Raw genomic sequence first — 17,607 nt, forward strand, 5'->3', positions numbered from 1 at the left:
GGTACTATACGGAAATAGGCTGGTTGTTTCCTAAGAGCTTCCACTATAGTCTCGCAAGCTCGGACGACAATATATATGTTGAACTATTTTTATCTTATTTTATTTGATCCGCCTGTGGATCCATTTCAACTACTGTGATATTTATTATTGCACTTTATTTAAAGTTGAGATGTTTCTATTCTGCTTCCGCTGTGCATTATTATATTGTGTTGATTGTCTATGACGATGCCAACTACGTCACTGTACCCCACACCGGGCCCACCGGTGACACGTGGAAATCGGGGTGTGACATGTATTTCCGTATAGTACCTGCACTTAACCTTTTGGGAAAAATACGTCAGTTTACACTGGTAAATACAAATCGACTGACTCATTTTGAAAATGATTGAAAATTGATTTAAATGCACAAGGCATAAATATTTTTATTAACTTGGGATAATTATATAATATAAACTTGTGAACGAATTACATGCACTTATATCTCTGGTGGCCCGGGATCTGCTGTCCGGGCTAGAGATTAAATGACACACCACATTAAAGAGTTATACACGTCGGGTGTACGCCTACACCCCGTGCTCTGGTCGTGGCCATCTCGTAAGATAATGCCAAGGATATCCGGGACACGGTCAATAACCCCCCAAAGCCTTTAAGTAAGACAAAACTGTTTAAACGAAGTCGCACAAGCTATTCAAGACTGTACACCTATAAGGCGCAGGACTTGTGCGCCCGATCAAGCGGTATTTTAAATACCGTACCCCAAGCCCGTATAGGGAAAATAAGTCAAAATGTATTTACCTGAGCAAGTATAAGTCACAAATGATAAGTGTTGGTAGCTTTTACCGGGCCTCCTAATCTGGAACAAGGTTTATAATTAACCTATTAGATTCCTAACGGCCTTTTATTTAAGCCTAAGCTTTGACCGGTTAGTTTTAAGAATGATACGGTTTACGCACGATTAAGCGAAAGACCGGATAGAATGTGATTTAGACCCGACAAGTTTGAATACTTGTATAATATGGGTATACTAAATACATTCTGGATTTTGAAATAAAAATGATATCGTTTGACCCGTTTCGGTCAATTTACGCAAACTAGTTACGTAAACCGAACCGAACGCGAAAAGGGCGATACGGGTAGACCAATGATTCAAATGCAAGTTCCCTGAGATAATATGCTTAAAATATGATATTATATCAGTAAGTTATGTCCTATATTGCCCGGAATAATTTTAAACCCAATTTATGCCTTAGAAGGGCATTTTGGTCATTTAAAAGATCATAAAAGGGTAAAATTTGAAATCTGAGTTTCGGGTCTGGTTCATACGGTAAATATACTTAATATAACATATTATATCAGTAGGGTATGACCCATATACCAAATTTATCATTTTAAAATCAAACTATGCACCGTATGGGTATTTTAGTAATTTCACAAGGGCTAAAAATGTCAAAACTGGAAACCTGGGTTCAAAATATTATACTTACTGTTATTATATGAAAATATGCAATTTACATCAGTAGGTATAAGTCTTATATGTTTAAAACAAGTGTAACGCTTACTATGCGCTTAAAACGCTAAATATGCGATTTAAGGGCGTTTTCGGGTTTTCAAATTAAATCTGAGATTTTTATATTTCCAGAATACTTAAAATAATTTATTCATCATATAAAATCAGTAGAAAAAGGTTTCGGGTCAAAAGAATGTGTAAAACTCATTTTATGGCTAAAATGGTCAAAACCGACATAAGCCGAAATGGCTAGGCGATCTAGGATCCGTTCAGCCAAAAATTAATTAAAAATCATCAAAATTCCCAGAATATTATATTACTTCTGTTGGTAAAGAGTTTCGTATCAAAACGTGGCCAGAAACGGGTTCTACGCGAAAAGGGCCGTTTATGTAAATTTATAATATAGTTTTACGCTAATGGCCATAACTCACAATCTGGACCACCAACTGATCCGAAATTTTCGGTGCAAGTTTATATAATAAAAATAAAGATTTCTACTCTTTCACTTTTCCAAAAATCCCGTTTTAAATCGAAAAGGGCAAGATAGTCAACTTTATGCATAAACCGTAAACATGCATTCGAATAGGCTAAACATAGACTCAATCAAAGAAAATTCCAGAAAGTTTAACTAAAATAAAAATAGTCAAAAATACTTTCCAATACAGATCTCGAACATGCATGTACGAATCCGAATCGATAGTCTACGAAATAATCGTTTTACAAGACTTTCGGTTCCGATTCGTGTCTATACTATAGATTGTCGAGTTGATGATGATTAAAACACATTCTTATATGTATTACAAGTTATTTATGGTGATCAATCAGATTGCATGTCTAATATATTAACATTCAAGCTTATTTTTGCGAAAATCAATTCTGTTGACTTTTTAGAAACATGTTTGACTCGACATTTAGCATGCATGTAGTGGGAATCAGAGAGTACCCTTTAGAGGGTTTGTTTCCCACATAAATACCAATCTATAACAAGTTTCAATTCGAGAAATGACTGAAAGAAATCCGTTTAATCGGAAAGTCAAAGGTTATGAACACCCAGTTTGACTTTTAGCAATAATCACAACAAGAACGGATTAAAGAACGAATTGAAAGCTTACAAAGGTCCTATAGGTGTTTAGGGAACACTAGAAGTCGGCCTTGTTGATCAGATTATCTCCAGAAAGCTTGCCTTGAAAATTCTTGATAGAGAGCTTCTTGTTTACAACTTCAAGTGCCAAGAACATTGATCAAACTCTGATTTAAAGCCACAAATTCGAGGTTACTGTTGTAGTAGCCATGCATGGCATTTGATTGGAGTAATTGGAGGCAGAAACCAGCTGTTAAGCACTTAAAATCGGACCCAAATCGACCTAACTCGAATTTCTGCTCGCTGGCAGCCCCACGCGGCCCGCTTGGGCTTTACCAGGCGGGTCGCCTGACCCTGGTTCAGCCAAAACAAGTTTCAAACTTGACAGCTTTGGCCCCTGAACTTGTACGCGATGTTTCGGCCACTTTTCTCGACCCGTAAACCCCCAAACTTGGTTTTTAAGAACCTTAGGACTTTTACCAACATGGTAATGTCCTCGGATAACTTTGCGCTCAACCGAAAAGCCATGAAATTCGACGTTGACGCTTTTAGTCCCTTAAGTACGGTTTTGGCCATAACTTTCTCATACGTTGACGAAACTTCATGAAATTTTTAGCACATATTCTAGTGAGTATATTTTAGCTTTACAAAGCTTCGGGTCTGCCAAAAGTTCACTCAGAGGTATAAATTCAACATGTTGACACTTTTGGCCCCTATAGTTTACAATACTTCACTTTCGTGCAATTTCCGCGTCGTATGATCCATGAACCATCCGTTTAAGGTTATAAACATTATGTAGGGTTATCATAGAGTCTATTTATCCATTGTTGACACTTTGGACCCTTACGTTCCATAGTTTTCACTGTTTGTCACTTTTAGTCCCTCTAAAGTATGTTTTCACATAACGGAACCTTATGACACGTGTCAAGACATTATTGGACGAAATTTTTCGAGGTGTTACATCCTCACCCCCTTAAAAGAAATCTCGACCCCGAGATTTATTCAAACAAATGGGGATATTTCTCTTTCATCGTGGATTCCACTTCCCACGTGTATTCGGGACCTCTACGGGCATCCCACTTGACCTTAACAATAGGCACGTGCTTCCTTCGAAGCTTCTTTACCTGTCGATCCTCAATCGACAAAGGTTTTTCAACAAACTTCAGACTTTCGTCTATGTGTATATCTGTATGCGGTATAACCAGTGAATCGTCAGCGAAACACTTCTTCAAATTACAGATGTGGAACACATTATGAATAGCACTAAGCTTTTCGGGCAAGTTTAACTTGTAAGCGACTGACCCGACACGTTCGATTATCTCGAAAGGTCCTATATATCTCGGGCTTAGCTTGCCTTTCTTTCCAAATCTCATCACACCTTTCCAAGGTGATACCTTAAGCAACACTTTTTCACCTATATCGAAGTGAAAATCTTTGCGCTTAGGATCCGCATAACTTTTCTGCCTATCCCTGGCAGCTTTCAAACGATCACGGATCTGAACGATCTTGTCTGTCGTCTCAAAGACGATATCTGGTCCAGACAACTGGACATCTCCAACTTCTGCCCAACAAATGGGCGATCTACACTTTCTACCGTATAGGGCCTCAAACGGCGCAGCCTTTAAGCTGGAATGGTAGCTATTGTTGTAGGAGAATTCAATCAGTGGTAAGTTCTTATCCCAACTACCACCTAAGTCGATCGCACATGCACGAAGCATGTCTTCCAAAGTCTGAATAGTACGCTCACTCTGACCATCAGTCTGAGGATGGTAAGCCGTACTAAAATTCAAACGAGTGCCCCACGACTGTTGGAAACTCTTCCAAAAATGCGACGTATATCTAGTATCTCTATCAGAGATAATAGATATAGGTATACCATGTAGCGCTACTATCTTATCGACGTATAATTGAGCTAACATATCTGAGCTATACGTCTCTTTGATGGGTAGAAAATGAGCTGACTTAGTCAGTCTGTCTACTATGACCCATATGGTATCATTTCCCTTTTTCGTCTTTGGCAACTTGGTGATAAAATCCATTGTCACCATTTCCCACTTCCATTTGGGAATTTCAGGTTGCTGAAGCAAACCTGACGGCTTCTGATGCTCAGCCTTGACTTGCGCACAAGTCAAACATTTGGCCACATACTCGGCCACGGACTTTTTCAAACCAATCCACCAGTAGTTTGATTTCAAATCCTGGTACATCTTATCAGCTCCAGGATGAACGGAGTATTTAGAGCTGTGGGCTTCCTGGAGGATAACATCCCGAAGTCCTCCATAAACTGGAACCCATATTCGTCCGTTTAGTCGTAGCATTCCATCTTTGTCGTGGGATAACTGCTCCTCAGTTACTCCCAACTTTTCTGCAGGATAGTTAGCTTCCAGCACCGCTTCCTTCTGTGCAGCTAACACCCTTTCATTCAAATTATTTCTTATTTCAATGCGCTTGGCATTGATTCTGATTGGTTTAACCCTTTCTTTTCTGCTTAAGGCGTCGGCAACCACATTTGCCTTGCCTGAATGGTATCTTATCTCGCAATCATAGTCGTTTAAGGTTTCCATCCATCGCCTTTGTCGCATGTTCAATTCCTTCTGATTGAACAGATGCTGAAGACTCTTGTGGTCTGAATATATTATGCACTTGGTTCCATACAAGTAATGTCTCCATAACTTCAATGCAAATACAACCGCACCCAATTCCAAATCGTGGGTGGTGTAGTTCTTCTCATGCACTTTGAGCTGTCGAGAAGCGTAGGCAATGACTTTGTCTTTCTGCATGAGTACGCAGCCCATGCCAGTATGTGATGCATCACAATACACCACAAATTCATCTATACCATCGGGCAACGTCAATACTGGCGCATTGCTCAGCTTCTGCTTCAGAATGTCAAAGGATTCCTGCTGCTTAGGGCCCCAATCAAACTTAATCTTCTTACGGGTCAATGAGGTTAGGGGCGCAGCAATCCTTGAAAAGTTCTCGATAAATCGCCTATAATATCCTGCCAATCCAAGGAAACTGCGAATCTCGGTAGGAGTCTTCGGCTCCTGCCAGTTCATGACTGCTTCTACTTTAGCGGGATCTACTTGGATACCACGCTCGCTTACAACATGTCCAAGAAACTGGACTTCTCGAAGCCAAAATTCACACTTCGAGAATTTGGCATAAAGCTTCTCTTGATACAGAAGTTTGAGAATACAACGAAGGTGTTTCTCATGGTCAGCTTGGCTCTTCGAGTAGATAAGAATGTCATCAATGAAGACGATGACGAACTTATCTAAATAAGGTTTGCAGACGCGATTCATGAGATCCATGAACGCGGCTGGTGCGTTAGTGAGCCCAAACGGCATCACTAGAAACTCGTAATGTCCATAACGAGTCCTAAACGCGGTCTTGTGTACGTCTTCATCCTTGACTTTCAACTGATGATAACCTGACCTGAGGTCAATCTTGGAGAAATAGCTTGCTCCTTGCAACTGATCGAACAGATCGTCGATCCTGGGTAACGGATATCTATTCTTGATAGTGACCTTGTTAAGCTCACGATAATCGATGCACAGACGCATCGAACCATCCTTCTTTTTAACGAACAAGATTGGCGCTCCCCAAGGAGACGAGCTAGGTCTAATAAAACCTTTGGCTAAAAGCTCATCCAACTGCGTCCTCAACTCCTTCATCTCCGTTGGTGCCAATCTGTATGGTGCTCTTGCTACAGGTGCTGCACCTGGTATGATATCTATCCGAAACTCTACTTGCCTATCCGGTGGCAAACCGGGTAGTTCTTCAGGAAACACTTCAGGATATTCCGAGATAACAGGGATATCCTCAATCTTCGGCTTCGGCTCATCAATGGTAACTTGTGCCATATAAATGACACATCCCTTCTGCATGCATCTGGATGCTTTGAGCATGGACACTTGCTCCGGCAATCCATGCTGGGTATCTCCTTGAATAGTAAGTGACTCACTGGACGGAGTCTTAACTATTACTTGCTTTCTATTGCACAGAATCTGGGCTTGGTTACTCGCCAACCAATCCATGCCTATTACTATGTCGAATCCAGCTAACTTAAAGGGAAGCAAGGATAACGGGAAAGAATGATTCCTAATGGATATAACACATCCATCTAGAACAGTTGAGGCGGTTTCTATGGTTCCATCGGCTAATTCCACCTCATATTTCACACTTAAGGTTTTAACAGGAAGATTCAACAGTTTACAAAACTTATCATCTACAAACGACTTATCGGCTCCTGAATCAAACAAGACTCTAGCAAAAACATTATTTACAAGAAACGTACCGGTAATGACGTTGTCGTCAAGAACTGCTTCCTTTGCGTCCATTCTGAAGACTCTCGCATTAGTCTTCTTCCCATCATCTGCTTTCTTCGCGTTCTTTGGGCAGTTGGGCCGAATATACCCTTTCTCGTTGCAACCAAAACAGGTTGCATCCTTCATTTTCTTGCAATCCACAGCTTTATGATCTGTGGACTTGCAGATTCCACATCGTTTCTCCGAAGACTGGGATTTTGTTTCCAAACGACATCTCCCAAAGTGGTGTCTCCTGCAGATCTTGCATCTGGGTATCTCACCCGACTGATGATCACTCTTCCTAGACCCCGACCCTTTCCTGTGGTCGTTGTTCCCTCTATGTCGTTTCTCAGACCTTCGTGAGGTGTCATCCTCACGTTTCCGTTTGTTCTCCTCAGAGCTCTTCATAGCTCTAAGTCTGACGACATCTTGAGTGAGGGAGAGGGATAGATCTGCTACGGATCTAAATGTAGTAGGCCTTGAAGCTTTGACACTAGCCTTTATCTCTGGTGCCAGACCCCCAATAAATCGAGCAATCCTACGCGGCTCCGGGGTCACCAAGTAAGGCACTAAACGAGACAACGTGTTGAACGTAGTAAGATACGCTTGACAATCGAGGTTCTTCATAACTAAGGATACAAAATCCGATTCGATTCGCTCGACCTCGTGCTGCGGACAGAAGTTCTCTTTAATCAGGGCCACAAACTGTTCCCATGACAACCCGTACAGTGTGGCCTTACCGGCAGCTTGTAGGAGTGACTTCCACCATGCTAACGCATCTCCCTTAAACGACTGGGACACGTACTTCACGACGTCCCTATCAGCACACCCGCTGATATCAACCACAGTATCCATCTCGTCAATCCACGTCATACAATCGACGGCTCCCTTTTCCCCAGTGAAATCTCTGGGCTTGCAAGACACAAAATACTTGTACGTACAGGACCTGCTGTACGTGTCATGTTTCAGCTTAATCTCCTGCTTTGGGACGCTGCTGTGGTTGGAGGAATGATTATCATCCTCAGCTTTCTTCGGCTCACTCTTTTTAGATGGCGGCTTACTATGAGCCTCAGAATGAGTCTTGGGCTTTGCGTGCGTTTCTGTTCGGGTCCTACTCCGAGTACCACTAGATTCCCTGAATTGCCTATCCATAGCTTTGGCAACAGCGTTATCTATCAGTGCTTGCAACTCTGCACCGGTAACGTGAATCTTTGCATTATCTGAGTGTTCCCCAGAATGACTGTTGGTCTCCTCCGATTTGGCCATTGTAGCTTTAAGCTACAATAAAGGACAAGGTCTAATTTAGGACCTAACAGTATTATCGTTCTAGACGATTTATTAACCATGGTATCAAAAACCTTAGCAGTTAATTTAATAAATTTCATTCAGGCTCTTATTAGCAATCAAGGAATGAAAATATATATATTGGCACCATAGGCCTAGTCACATCGGACAATTACTAAATTATAAAATTTAGATTTTTATAGGATTATAAATTGTATAATTAAACAAATAATCCTTTTTCTAGACAGAGAGTCATAAACCACAACTGTCACTGTATGACATAGTCATAACCCGTAGGTATCAAGTCATTAATAGACTTGTATACAGATATAATCTGTAGATAATTTATTAAAAAAAGGGGTGGCTTGTGTGATTTTACAGATCACGCTTAGCCAGGAATGTTAACATGTTTTCAGATGTTAACAGGGAGTTGAATCTTTTCAACCAGGTTTTACCATCACAGCCAGGCCTGTTTATAACGCATTCAAGCTAGGTTATACCTTACTAAGATCCTTATAAAATGGCAAATCAAATAAAAATTGATATTTTCCATTATTTTAATATTATTCATGCATATAAATAAAATGATAAATTTAAATTAACCATTTCAAATTTCAAACAAGTACTAGTACATATTTTGCCCTAAACGGGACTTTGAAATAACATGAATAACATGAATAACATGCCCGCGCAGGGGCTAAACAAATAACAACAATAACAAAATAAAGTAAAGCAAACCCACGCAGGGGTCAACAGAACAGCATACCCTCGCAGGGGTAGAATAAGATAGATATACCCACACAGGGGTAGAGTACAAGGATAGATGTCCACGCAGGGACATAAGTAAATGAGGCAATAATCAAAGGATTCAATGATCCCTCTTGCCCTTACCCTTGAGCAGGTCAAACACCTTCTTGAACATGCCACTGGTGCGACGGCGATCAGCTCGCATCTCGTGTTGAAACTCACGTCGCATGCTATCAATCCCATGCAGGATCTCCTGAACCTGCGGCGGCGACATCATAGGCGCCGGTGGCGGTGGCTGGTACTGCTGCGGCTGCGGTGGCTGGTACGGCTGCGGCTGCGGTGGCTGCTGGTAACCAGGAGGGTAACCAAAAGTAGACTGCCCAGCAGCCCAAGTGTCTCCAAGTGGACCACTAGGTGGGAGTGAGCTGTAGTTCACAGCTTGCCAATAAGGGTCTCCTGTGTAATCATAACCCTGAGGGAAAACGTGCTCGAACGGGTTAAACTGGGCTGCACTAGCATAAGCCGGAATCGGCTCTCCATAGTTCTGCGGCGGCAGAGGCGGGATCGGTACAGAAGTGACCTCCGATACGGGATGCTGAGACTCCCCTGTCTCGGACTCCCCGGGAAGAGACGTGTAGCGGCTGCTACCAACATGTGGAGGGGTGCCTATGCGAATCTCTCCGCGCGTAGACATGCGCGCATTCCTCCTTGGCCTCTGAGGCGGAGGAGGTAAAACTGGTGGCGGCGGTGGTGACGGAGTGATCACGTCACGCCATAGGGCCTCAGATAGGTCCTGCGGTAGAGGCGGCTGCTGCTGAAGCTGCTGCTGCTGCGAGTGGTGCTGCGAGTGCACCGGTGAAACCTGGTGAGACTGGAGCATCGGAGAGTTGTGGCTGGGGGTGTAATACCAATCATGCTGCTTAAATCTCTCCTGAAATCTGTCCCCACCATTGTAGGGTGATCCCCTAAATGGCGACCCATCCGATATCTCAATCGGATGGTTAGGCGTACCTGATGGTGGTAGCGAGGGGTCCGTATCCTCGTCGACGTCCATCTCGTGACCACCAGAAAAGTGGTCCTCCGGTCCAAGTGGGTTATGACCCACTGGCTCATCCACAAAAGCATTAGGGTTATACAAACCCTGGTAGACTGGCGCTGGATACTGGTGCGGTGACTGATGCAAAGGTATGTAGGATCCATGCGAACCATGGGGCCCATTCTCCGAGTGGGGCCCAAACGAGTGGGGTAATGACGGTGAAGTGCTGGCGGATACCGAGTGTCTAGAAGGCTCGGCGAAAGACCTCCAAAGGTCGTTGGCGGCTGTGTTGTGCGTGGCGGATGGAGCTCGCCTATGTGAGGGCCCTGCCTCATGGTCGTGAGACGTAGCAAATCCTCCTCGACCTCTCATTCGTGGCGGCATAGTGATCCTGTCAAAAGTCAAACAAGTTGCACAACAAAATATATAAGACAATGCAATAATAATTAAAAATAAATTAAACGAAATGTTGAACATTTCCTAAGTTCTTTGTCTAGACTCGAAAATCGAGGAATGTGCAATTGTGTAACTGAGATTAAACACAGAAGACTAGTGTTTAATTCACTCAGCGTTGGCTCTGATACCAACCTGTCACACCCCGATTTCCACGTGTCACCGGTGGGCCCGGTGTGGGGTACAGTGACGTAGTTGGCATCGTCATAGACAATCAACACAATATAATAATGCACAGCGGAAGCAGAATAGAAACATCTCAACTTTAAATAAAGTGCAATAATAAATATCACAGTAGTTGAAATGGATCCACAGGCGGATCAAATAAAATAAGATAAAAATAGTTCAACAGATATATTGTCGTCCGAGCTTGCGAGACTATAGTGGACGCTCTTAGGAAACAACCAGCCTATTTCCGTATAGTACCTGCACTTAACCTTTTGGGAAAAATACGTCAGTTTACACTGGTAAATACAAATCGACTGACTCATTTTGAAAATGATTGAAAATTGATTTAAATGCACAAGGCATAAATATTTTTATTAACTTGGGATAATTATATAATATAAACTTGTGAACGAATTACATGCACTTATATCTCTGGTGGCCCGGGATCTGCTGTCCGGGCTAGAGATTAAATGACACACCACATTAAAGAGTTATACACGTCGGGTGTACGCCTACACCCCGTGCTCTGGTCGTGGCCATCTCGTAAGATAATGCCAAGGATATCCGGGACACGGTCAATAACCCCCCAAAGCCTTTAAGTAAGACAAAACTGTTTAAACGAAGTCGCACAAGCTATTCAAGACTGTACACCTATAAGGCGCAGGACTTGTGCGCCCGATCAAGCGGTATTTTAAATACCGTACCCCAAGCCCGTATAGGGAAAATAAGTCAAAATGTATTTACCTGAGCAAGTATAAGTCACAAATGATAAGTGTTGGTAGCTTTTACCGGGCCTCCTAATCTGGAACAAGGTTTATAATTAACCTATTAGATTCCTAACGGCCTTTTATTTAAGCCTAAGCTTTGACCGGTTAGTTTTAAGAATGATACGGTTTACGCACGATTAAGCGAAAGACCGGATAGAATGTGATTTAGACCCGACAAGTTTGAATACTTGTATAATATGGGTATACTAAATACATTCTGGATTTTGAAATAAAAATGATATCGTTTGACCCGTTTCGGTCAATTTACGCAAACTAGTTACGTAAACCGAACCGAACGCGAAAAGGGCGATACGGGTAGACCAATGATTCAAATGCAAGTTCCCTGAGATAATATGCTTAAAATATGATATTATATCAGTAAGTTATGTCCTATATTGCCCGGAATAATTTTAAACCCAATTTATGCCTTAGAAGGGCATTTTGGTCATTTAAAAGATCATAAAAGGGTAAAATTTGAAATCTGAGTTTCGGGTCTGGTTCATACGGTAAATATACTTAATATAACATATTATATCAGTAGGGTATGACCCATATACCAAATTTATCATTTTAAAATCAAACTATGCACCGTATGGGTATTTTAGTAATTTCACAAGGGCTAAAAATGTCAAAACTGGAAACCTGGGTTCAAAATATTATACTTACTGTTATTATATGAAAATATGCAATTTACATCAGTAGGTATAAGTCTTATATGTTTAAAACAAGTGTAACGCTTACTATGCGCTTAAAACGCTAAATATGCGATTTAAGGGCGTTTTCGGGTTTTCAAATTAAATCTGAGATTTTTATATTTCCAGAATACTTAAAATAATTTATTCATCATATAAAATCAGTAGAAAAAGGTTTCGGGTCAAAAGAATGTGTAAAACTCATTTTATGGCTAAAATGGTCAAAACCGACATAAGCCGAAATGGCTAGGCGATCTAGGATCCGTTCAGCCAAAAATTAATTAAAAATCATCAAAATTCCCAGAATATTATATTACTTCTGTTGGTAAAGAGTTTCGTATCAAAACGTGGCCAGAAACGGGTTCTACGCGAAAAGGGCCGTTTATGTAAATTTATAATATAGTTTTACGCTAATGGCCATAACTCACAATCTGGACCACCAACTGATCCGAAATTTTCGGTGCAAGTTTATATAATAAAAATAAAGATTTCTACTCTTTCACTTTTCCAAAAATCCCGTTTTAAATCGAAAAGGGCAAGATAGTCAACTTTATGCATAAACCGTAAACATGCATTCGAATAGGCTAAACATAGACTCAATCAAAGAAAATTCCAGAAAGTTTAACTAAAATAAAAATAGTCAAAAATACTTTCCAATACAGATCTCGAACATGCATGTACGAATCCGAATCGATAGTCTACGAAATAATCGTTTTACAAGACTTTCGGTTCCGATTCGTGTCTATACTATAGATTGTCGAGTTGATGATGATTAAAACACATTCTTATATGTATTACAAGTTATTTATGGTGATCAATCAGATTGCATGTCTAATATATTAACATTCAAGCTTATTTTTGCGAAAATCAATTCTGTTGACTTTTTAGAAACATGTTTGACTCGACATTTAGCATGCATGTAGTGGGAATCAGAGAGTACCCTTTAGAGGGTTTGTTTCCCACATAAATACCAATCTATAACAAGTTTCAATTCGAGAAATGACTGAAAGAAATCCGTTTAATCGGAAAGTCAAAGGTTATGAACACCCAGTTTGACTTTTAGCAATAATCACAACAAGAACGGATTAAAGAACGAATTGAAAGCTTACAAAGGTCCTATAGGTGTTTAGGGAACACTAGAAGTCGGCCTTGTTGATCAGATTATCTCCAGAAAGCTTGCCTTGAAAATTCTTGATAGAGAGCTTCTTGTTTACAACTTCAAGTGCCAAGAACATTGATCAAACTCTGATTTAAAGCCACAAATTCGAGGTTACTGTTGTAGTAGCCATGCATGGCATTTGATTGGAGTAATTGGAGGCAGAAACCAGCTGTTAAGCACTTAAAATCGGACCCAAATCGACCCAACTCGAATTTCTGCTCGTTGGCAGCCCCACGCGGCCCGCTTGGGCTTTACCAGGCGGGTCGCCTGACCCTGGTTCAGCCAAAACAAGTTTCAAACTTGACAGCTTTGGCCCCTGAACTTGTACGCGATGTTTCGGCCACTTTTCTCGACCCGTAAACCCCCAAACTTGGTTTTTAAGAACCTTAGGACTTTTACCAACATGGTAATGTCCTCGGATAACTTTGCGCTCAACCGAAAAGCCATGAAATTCGACGTTGACGCTTTTAGTCCCTTAAGTACGGTTTTGGCCATAACTTTCTCATACGTTGACGAAACTTCATGAAATTTTTACCACATATTCTAGTGAGTATATTTTAGCTTTACAAAGCTTCGGGTCTGCCAAAAGTTCACTCAGAGGTATAAATTCAACATGTTGACACTTTTGGCTCCTATAGTTTACAATACTTCACTTTCGTGCAATTTCCGCGTCGTATGATCCATGAACCATCCGTTTAAGGTTATAAACATTATGTAGGGTTATCATAGAGTCTATTTATCCATTGTTGACACTTTGGACCCTTACGTTCCATAGTTTTCACTGTTTGTCACTTTTAGTCCCTCTAAAGTATGTTTTCACATAACGGAACCTTATGACACGTGTCAAGACATTATTGGACGAAATTTTTCGAGGTGTTACATAACGGTACCGTGTAATGATGTTTTTGTAAGAGTCTTGTTTGATGATGATTAAAACACATTCTTATATGTACAGATTGTCGAGTTGATGATGATCAATCCCATGCTCTGATACCAACCTGTCACACCCCGATTTCCAACCCATGCTCTGATTAACCTATTAGATTCCTAACGGCCTTTACCTGTCACACCCCGATTTCCACGTGTCACCGGTGGGCCCGGTGTGGGGTACAGTGACGTAGTAGGCATCGTCATAGACAATCAACACAATATAATAATGCACAGCGGAAGCAGAATAGAAACATCTCAACTTTAAATAAAGTGCAATAATAAATATCACAGTAGTTGAAATGGATCCACAGGCGGATCAAATAAAATAAGATAAAAATAGTTCAACAGATATATTGTCGTCCGAGCTTGCGAGACTATAGTGGGCGCTCTTAGGAAACAACCAGCCTATTTCCGTATAGTACATGCACTTAACCTTTTGGGAAAAATACGTCAGTTTACACTGGTAAATACAAATCGACTGACTCATTTTGAAAATGATTGAAAATTGATTTAAATGCACAAGGCATAAATATTTTTATTAACTTGGGATAATTATATAATATAAACTTGTGAACGAATTACATGCACTTATATCTCTGGTGTGGAAGGGAATAATCCGGTTTAGAAAAAAGGGAAAATTAAGCCCAAGGTTTATTGGGCCATTTAGAATCATTGAACGAGTTGGTAGAGTCGCATACCGTCTCGAATTACCCGAGGAATTGAGTGGAATACATAGCACGTTCCACGTACCACATCTCCGGAAATGTCTAGCTGGCGAAACCGCTTATATCCACTATGACGACATCGAGGTGGATAATAGTCTAAACTATGCAGTGAAGCCAGTTGCGATTTTAGATCGCAAGGTGAAGAGTTGAGGAACAAAGAAATTAACCAAGTAAATGTCAGTGTGTGAAGTTTCGTAAAATTTCCACTCGGTTGCTTATGCAAACTGTGGTGGAGCACCATTTAACCAAGATTGGATCCAGATCTAAAGGATTATCACACTTTTATACCAGATCTAACGGAATTTCACTTGTTTCCGGCTCGGATCTGATAAACTTCATGTTCTACAACTGATTTCCAAACCTTCTTCAGTTTTTATATAAAACTTGGGTGAAATCAGACTCAATTAGACTCTCGACTGGTTCCTACGTCGAGAGTCGGCTTGAAAACTGGATTCCACCGGAAAAACGGACCGATTAACGGGTCCAAACACGAAATTCCATAAAGAACAGCTCGTCGATTCGAGGGGGTGATACCCATCCGATCGAATGAGCTGGGTTTGGTGTGTTTCCGTTGTTTGACACGTTGTCACGCCGTCTCCGTCAACTCAAAACTTTTACTTAGAAATTTTACGAAACTTCACACACTGACCATCTGTTCGAATGGCCATCCGATCAGATGACCATCCGTCCAGATGATCTGCCTATGATAACAATCGTTGTTTGTTTTTACCGGATACTATGATCAAAACATCAAAAACCTTAAGAGTTCCTAGACACCCACACACTATTCGAATGGCCGTCCATTTGAATGGTCATCCGCTCGGATGACCATCCGTTCAGATGGAGACCGAGTGTGTCTCCGTGGGGTGCTGGAACATCCATCAAAAAACGGATATCCAAAATCCGACCCATTTTGAAATTCAGATCACAAACTTTGGAACCTCGAATATTTTTTTTGCGAATTTAAATAAATGAAGAGAGATTTTATCTAGTTTTTTGTTCATTTTGTTAATTATCAATATAGTTATTTATTGAATTAATTTAATAAATTTAAAAGTTTATAAATATATAAACTAATTAGCTATAGAGGTTAAAAATGAGTTTTTTTGGTTTATTAGCCAAGTTCAACTAGTTAGTCTTGTTAAGTTTCAAGGTTAGTTTGAAGTATTATAAGTTAACCAAGTTATTCACCTAGTTAATTAAACTTAAGGGGCCTTTCTGCAATTTGTAACAATTAAAAATAAAAACAAACAATAAAAACGTGCATCAGCAGACTCAAACCCAGGGTCAAGCAGTTCAAAGTCACGCGCACCAACCGCTCCACTACGGCCTTCATATCAGACAGCAAACTACCTTCTTAAAACTTAAGTGAGCTAATTTCGCTTTCATTTTCATTTGTTTGCCGCCAAGAACCGAAAGTTGACAACCATAATTTCCTTTTACATTTTCGCTGATTTTCCGGGATTGAATCAAATTCCGCGTTTTCTTTTGTGATTGAAATATATTGTTTCCATACTTGCATACGAATCAATCACAACCTTTTCCATATTTACAAGACTGCAAACACTATAAAATCGAACCATCATCACGGTTCTATTCTCCATCTCGACACCACCACAACTAAATGACCATCACACACCATCCTCTATCCCTCACACATCTCGACACCTTCTCTGTTTCGATAGCAAGTCTTCGGAAACTCGAGCAATCGTCGGAAACTCGTCGGAGCTCGGGAAGACGACCGGAGAAATCGCGACGGTTCTGTTACGTGATCGGTATACTTCCTCAATTCATTTCATTTAATCTCCTGTTGTTTTCATCTGACTTTATACATGATTTAAACAACAGAAATCATGAATCTCATACTTACAGTTTATATGTATGCTTTTATGACAAAGAAGATGACCCATGTTTTCAACTTATTTTTCTTTTATAAAAAAAAAAATCAGTGGTAGTTGATGTTGTTAAGACACAAAGAGGTCACGGGTTCGAACCCAACCTCATGTGCTCTTGACGGAATTATTTTCTAAACATTAGTAGAATATGGTCCAACTCATTTTTGACTGTTGAAGCCTTATTCCATCTTTCTTTTATTATATTATTTTATATTATTTTTTTTTCTTTTCTTAAAATCCAAAAACCAATTAACAGTTCCCTTCTTGCATCTCTAATTCATTTTCTTTATAATAAAACCTTAATTTCTTTAATCACCTCAATTCAATTCTGTATCAGTTTTTAGACTTTTATAACACTAAACATTAATAGTGGGATATACTATAATACGTAAATAATTAAATCACAAACAATACAAGTTAAAAACTTTTAATTAACTTATATTAACAAGCTCGTTGTGTGCCATTTCAAATATCTAGGTTAACCCATTACGTTCGTTCTCCTGGAAATTTCAATCTTACTCGTGCGTTACTTTCAAGAAATCGCAACGCAACCAATGTGAGTATACATGATCCCATTTTCATTTTAAACACTTTTGGGTGCAACTTGTATTCATATTCAAATTCACGAACAGATTAAACTTATTTATTCACACTCTATAAAAATTACACATGAAATGTTTGATGCTTGTTATACATGTGATGCTAATGTAAACATTTCATGACTATATGCTCATTAACTTGTTCGCAAGCCTACCTTAACAATTATGGTACTATACATATGCTATAGGTTGTAACGCCCCGCCCGCTATTCTTTTGGGTATTGTTAAGTTGAACATATTAACCTCCCGCTAAA

Source organism: Helianthus annuus, chromosome 8 (assembly GCF_002127325.2).
Source record: "Helianthus annuus cultivar XRQ/B chromosome 8, HanXRQr2.0-SUNRISE, whole genome shotgun sequence".
NCBI classification, from domain to species: Eukaryota; Viridiplantae; Streptophyta; class Magnoliopsida; order Asterales; family Asteraceae; genus Helianthus; species Helianthus annuus.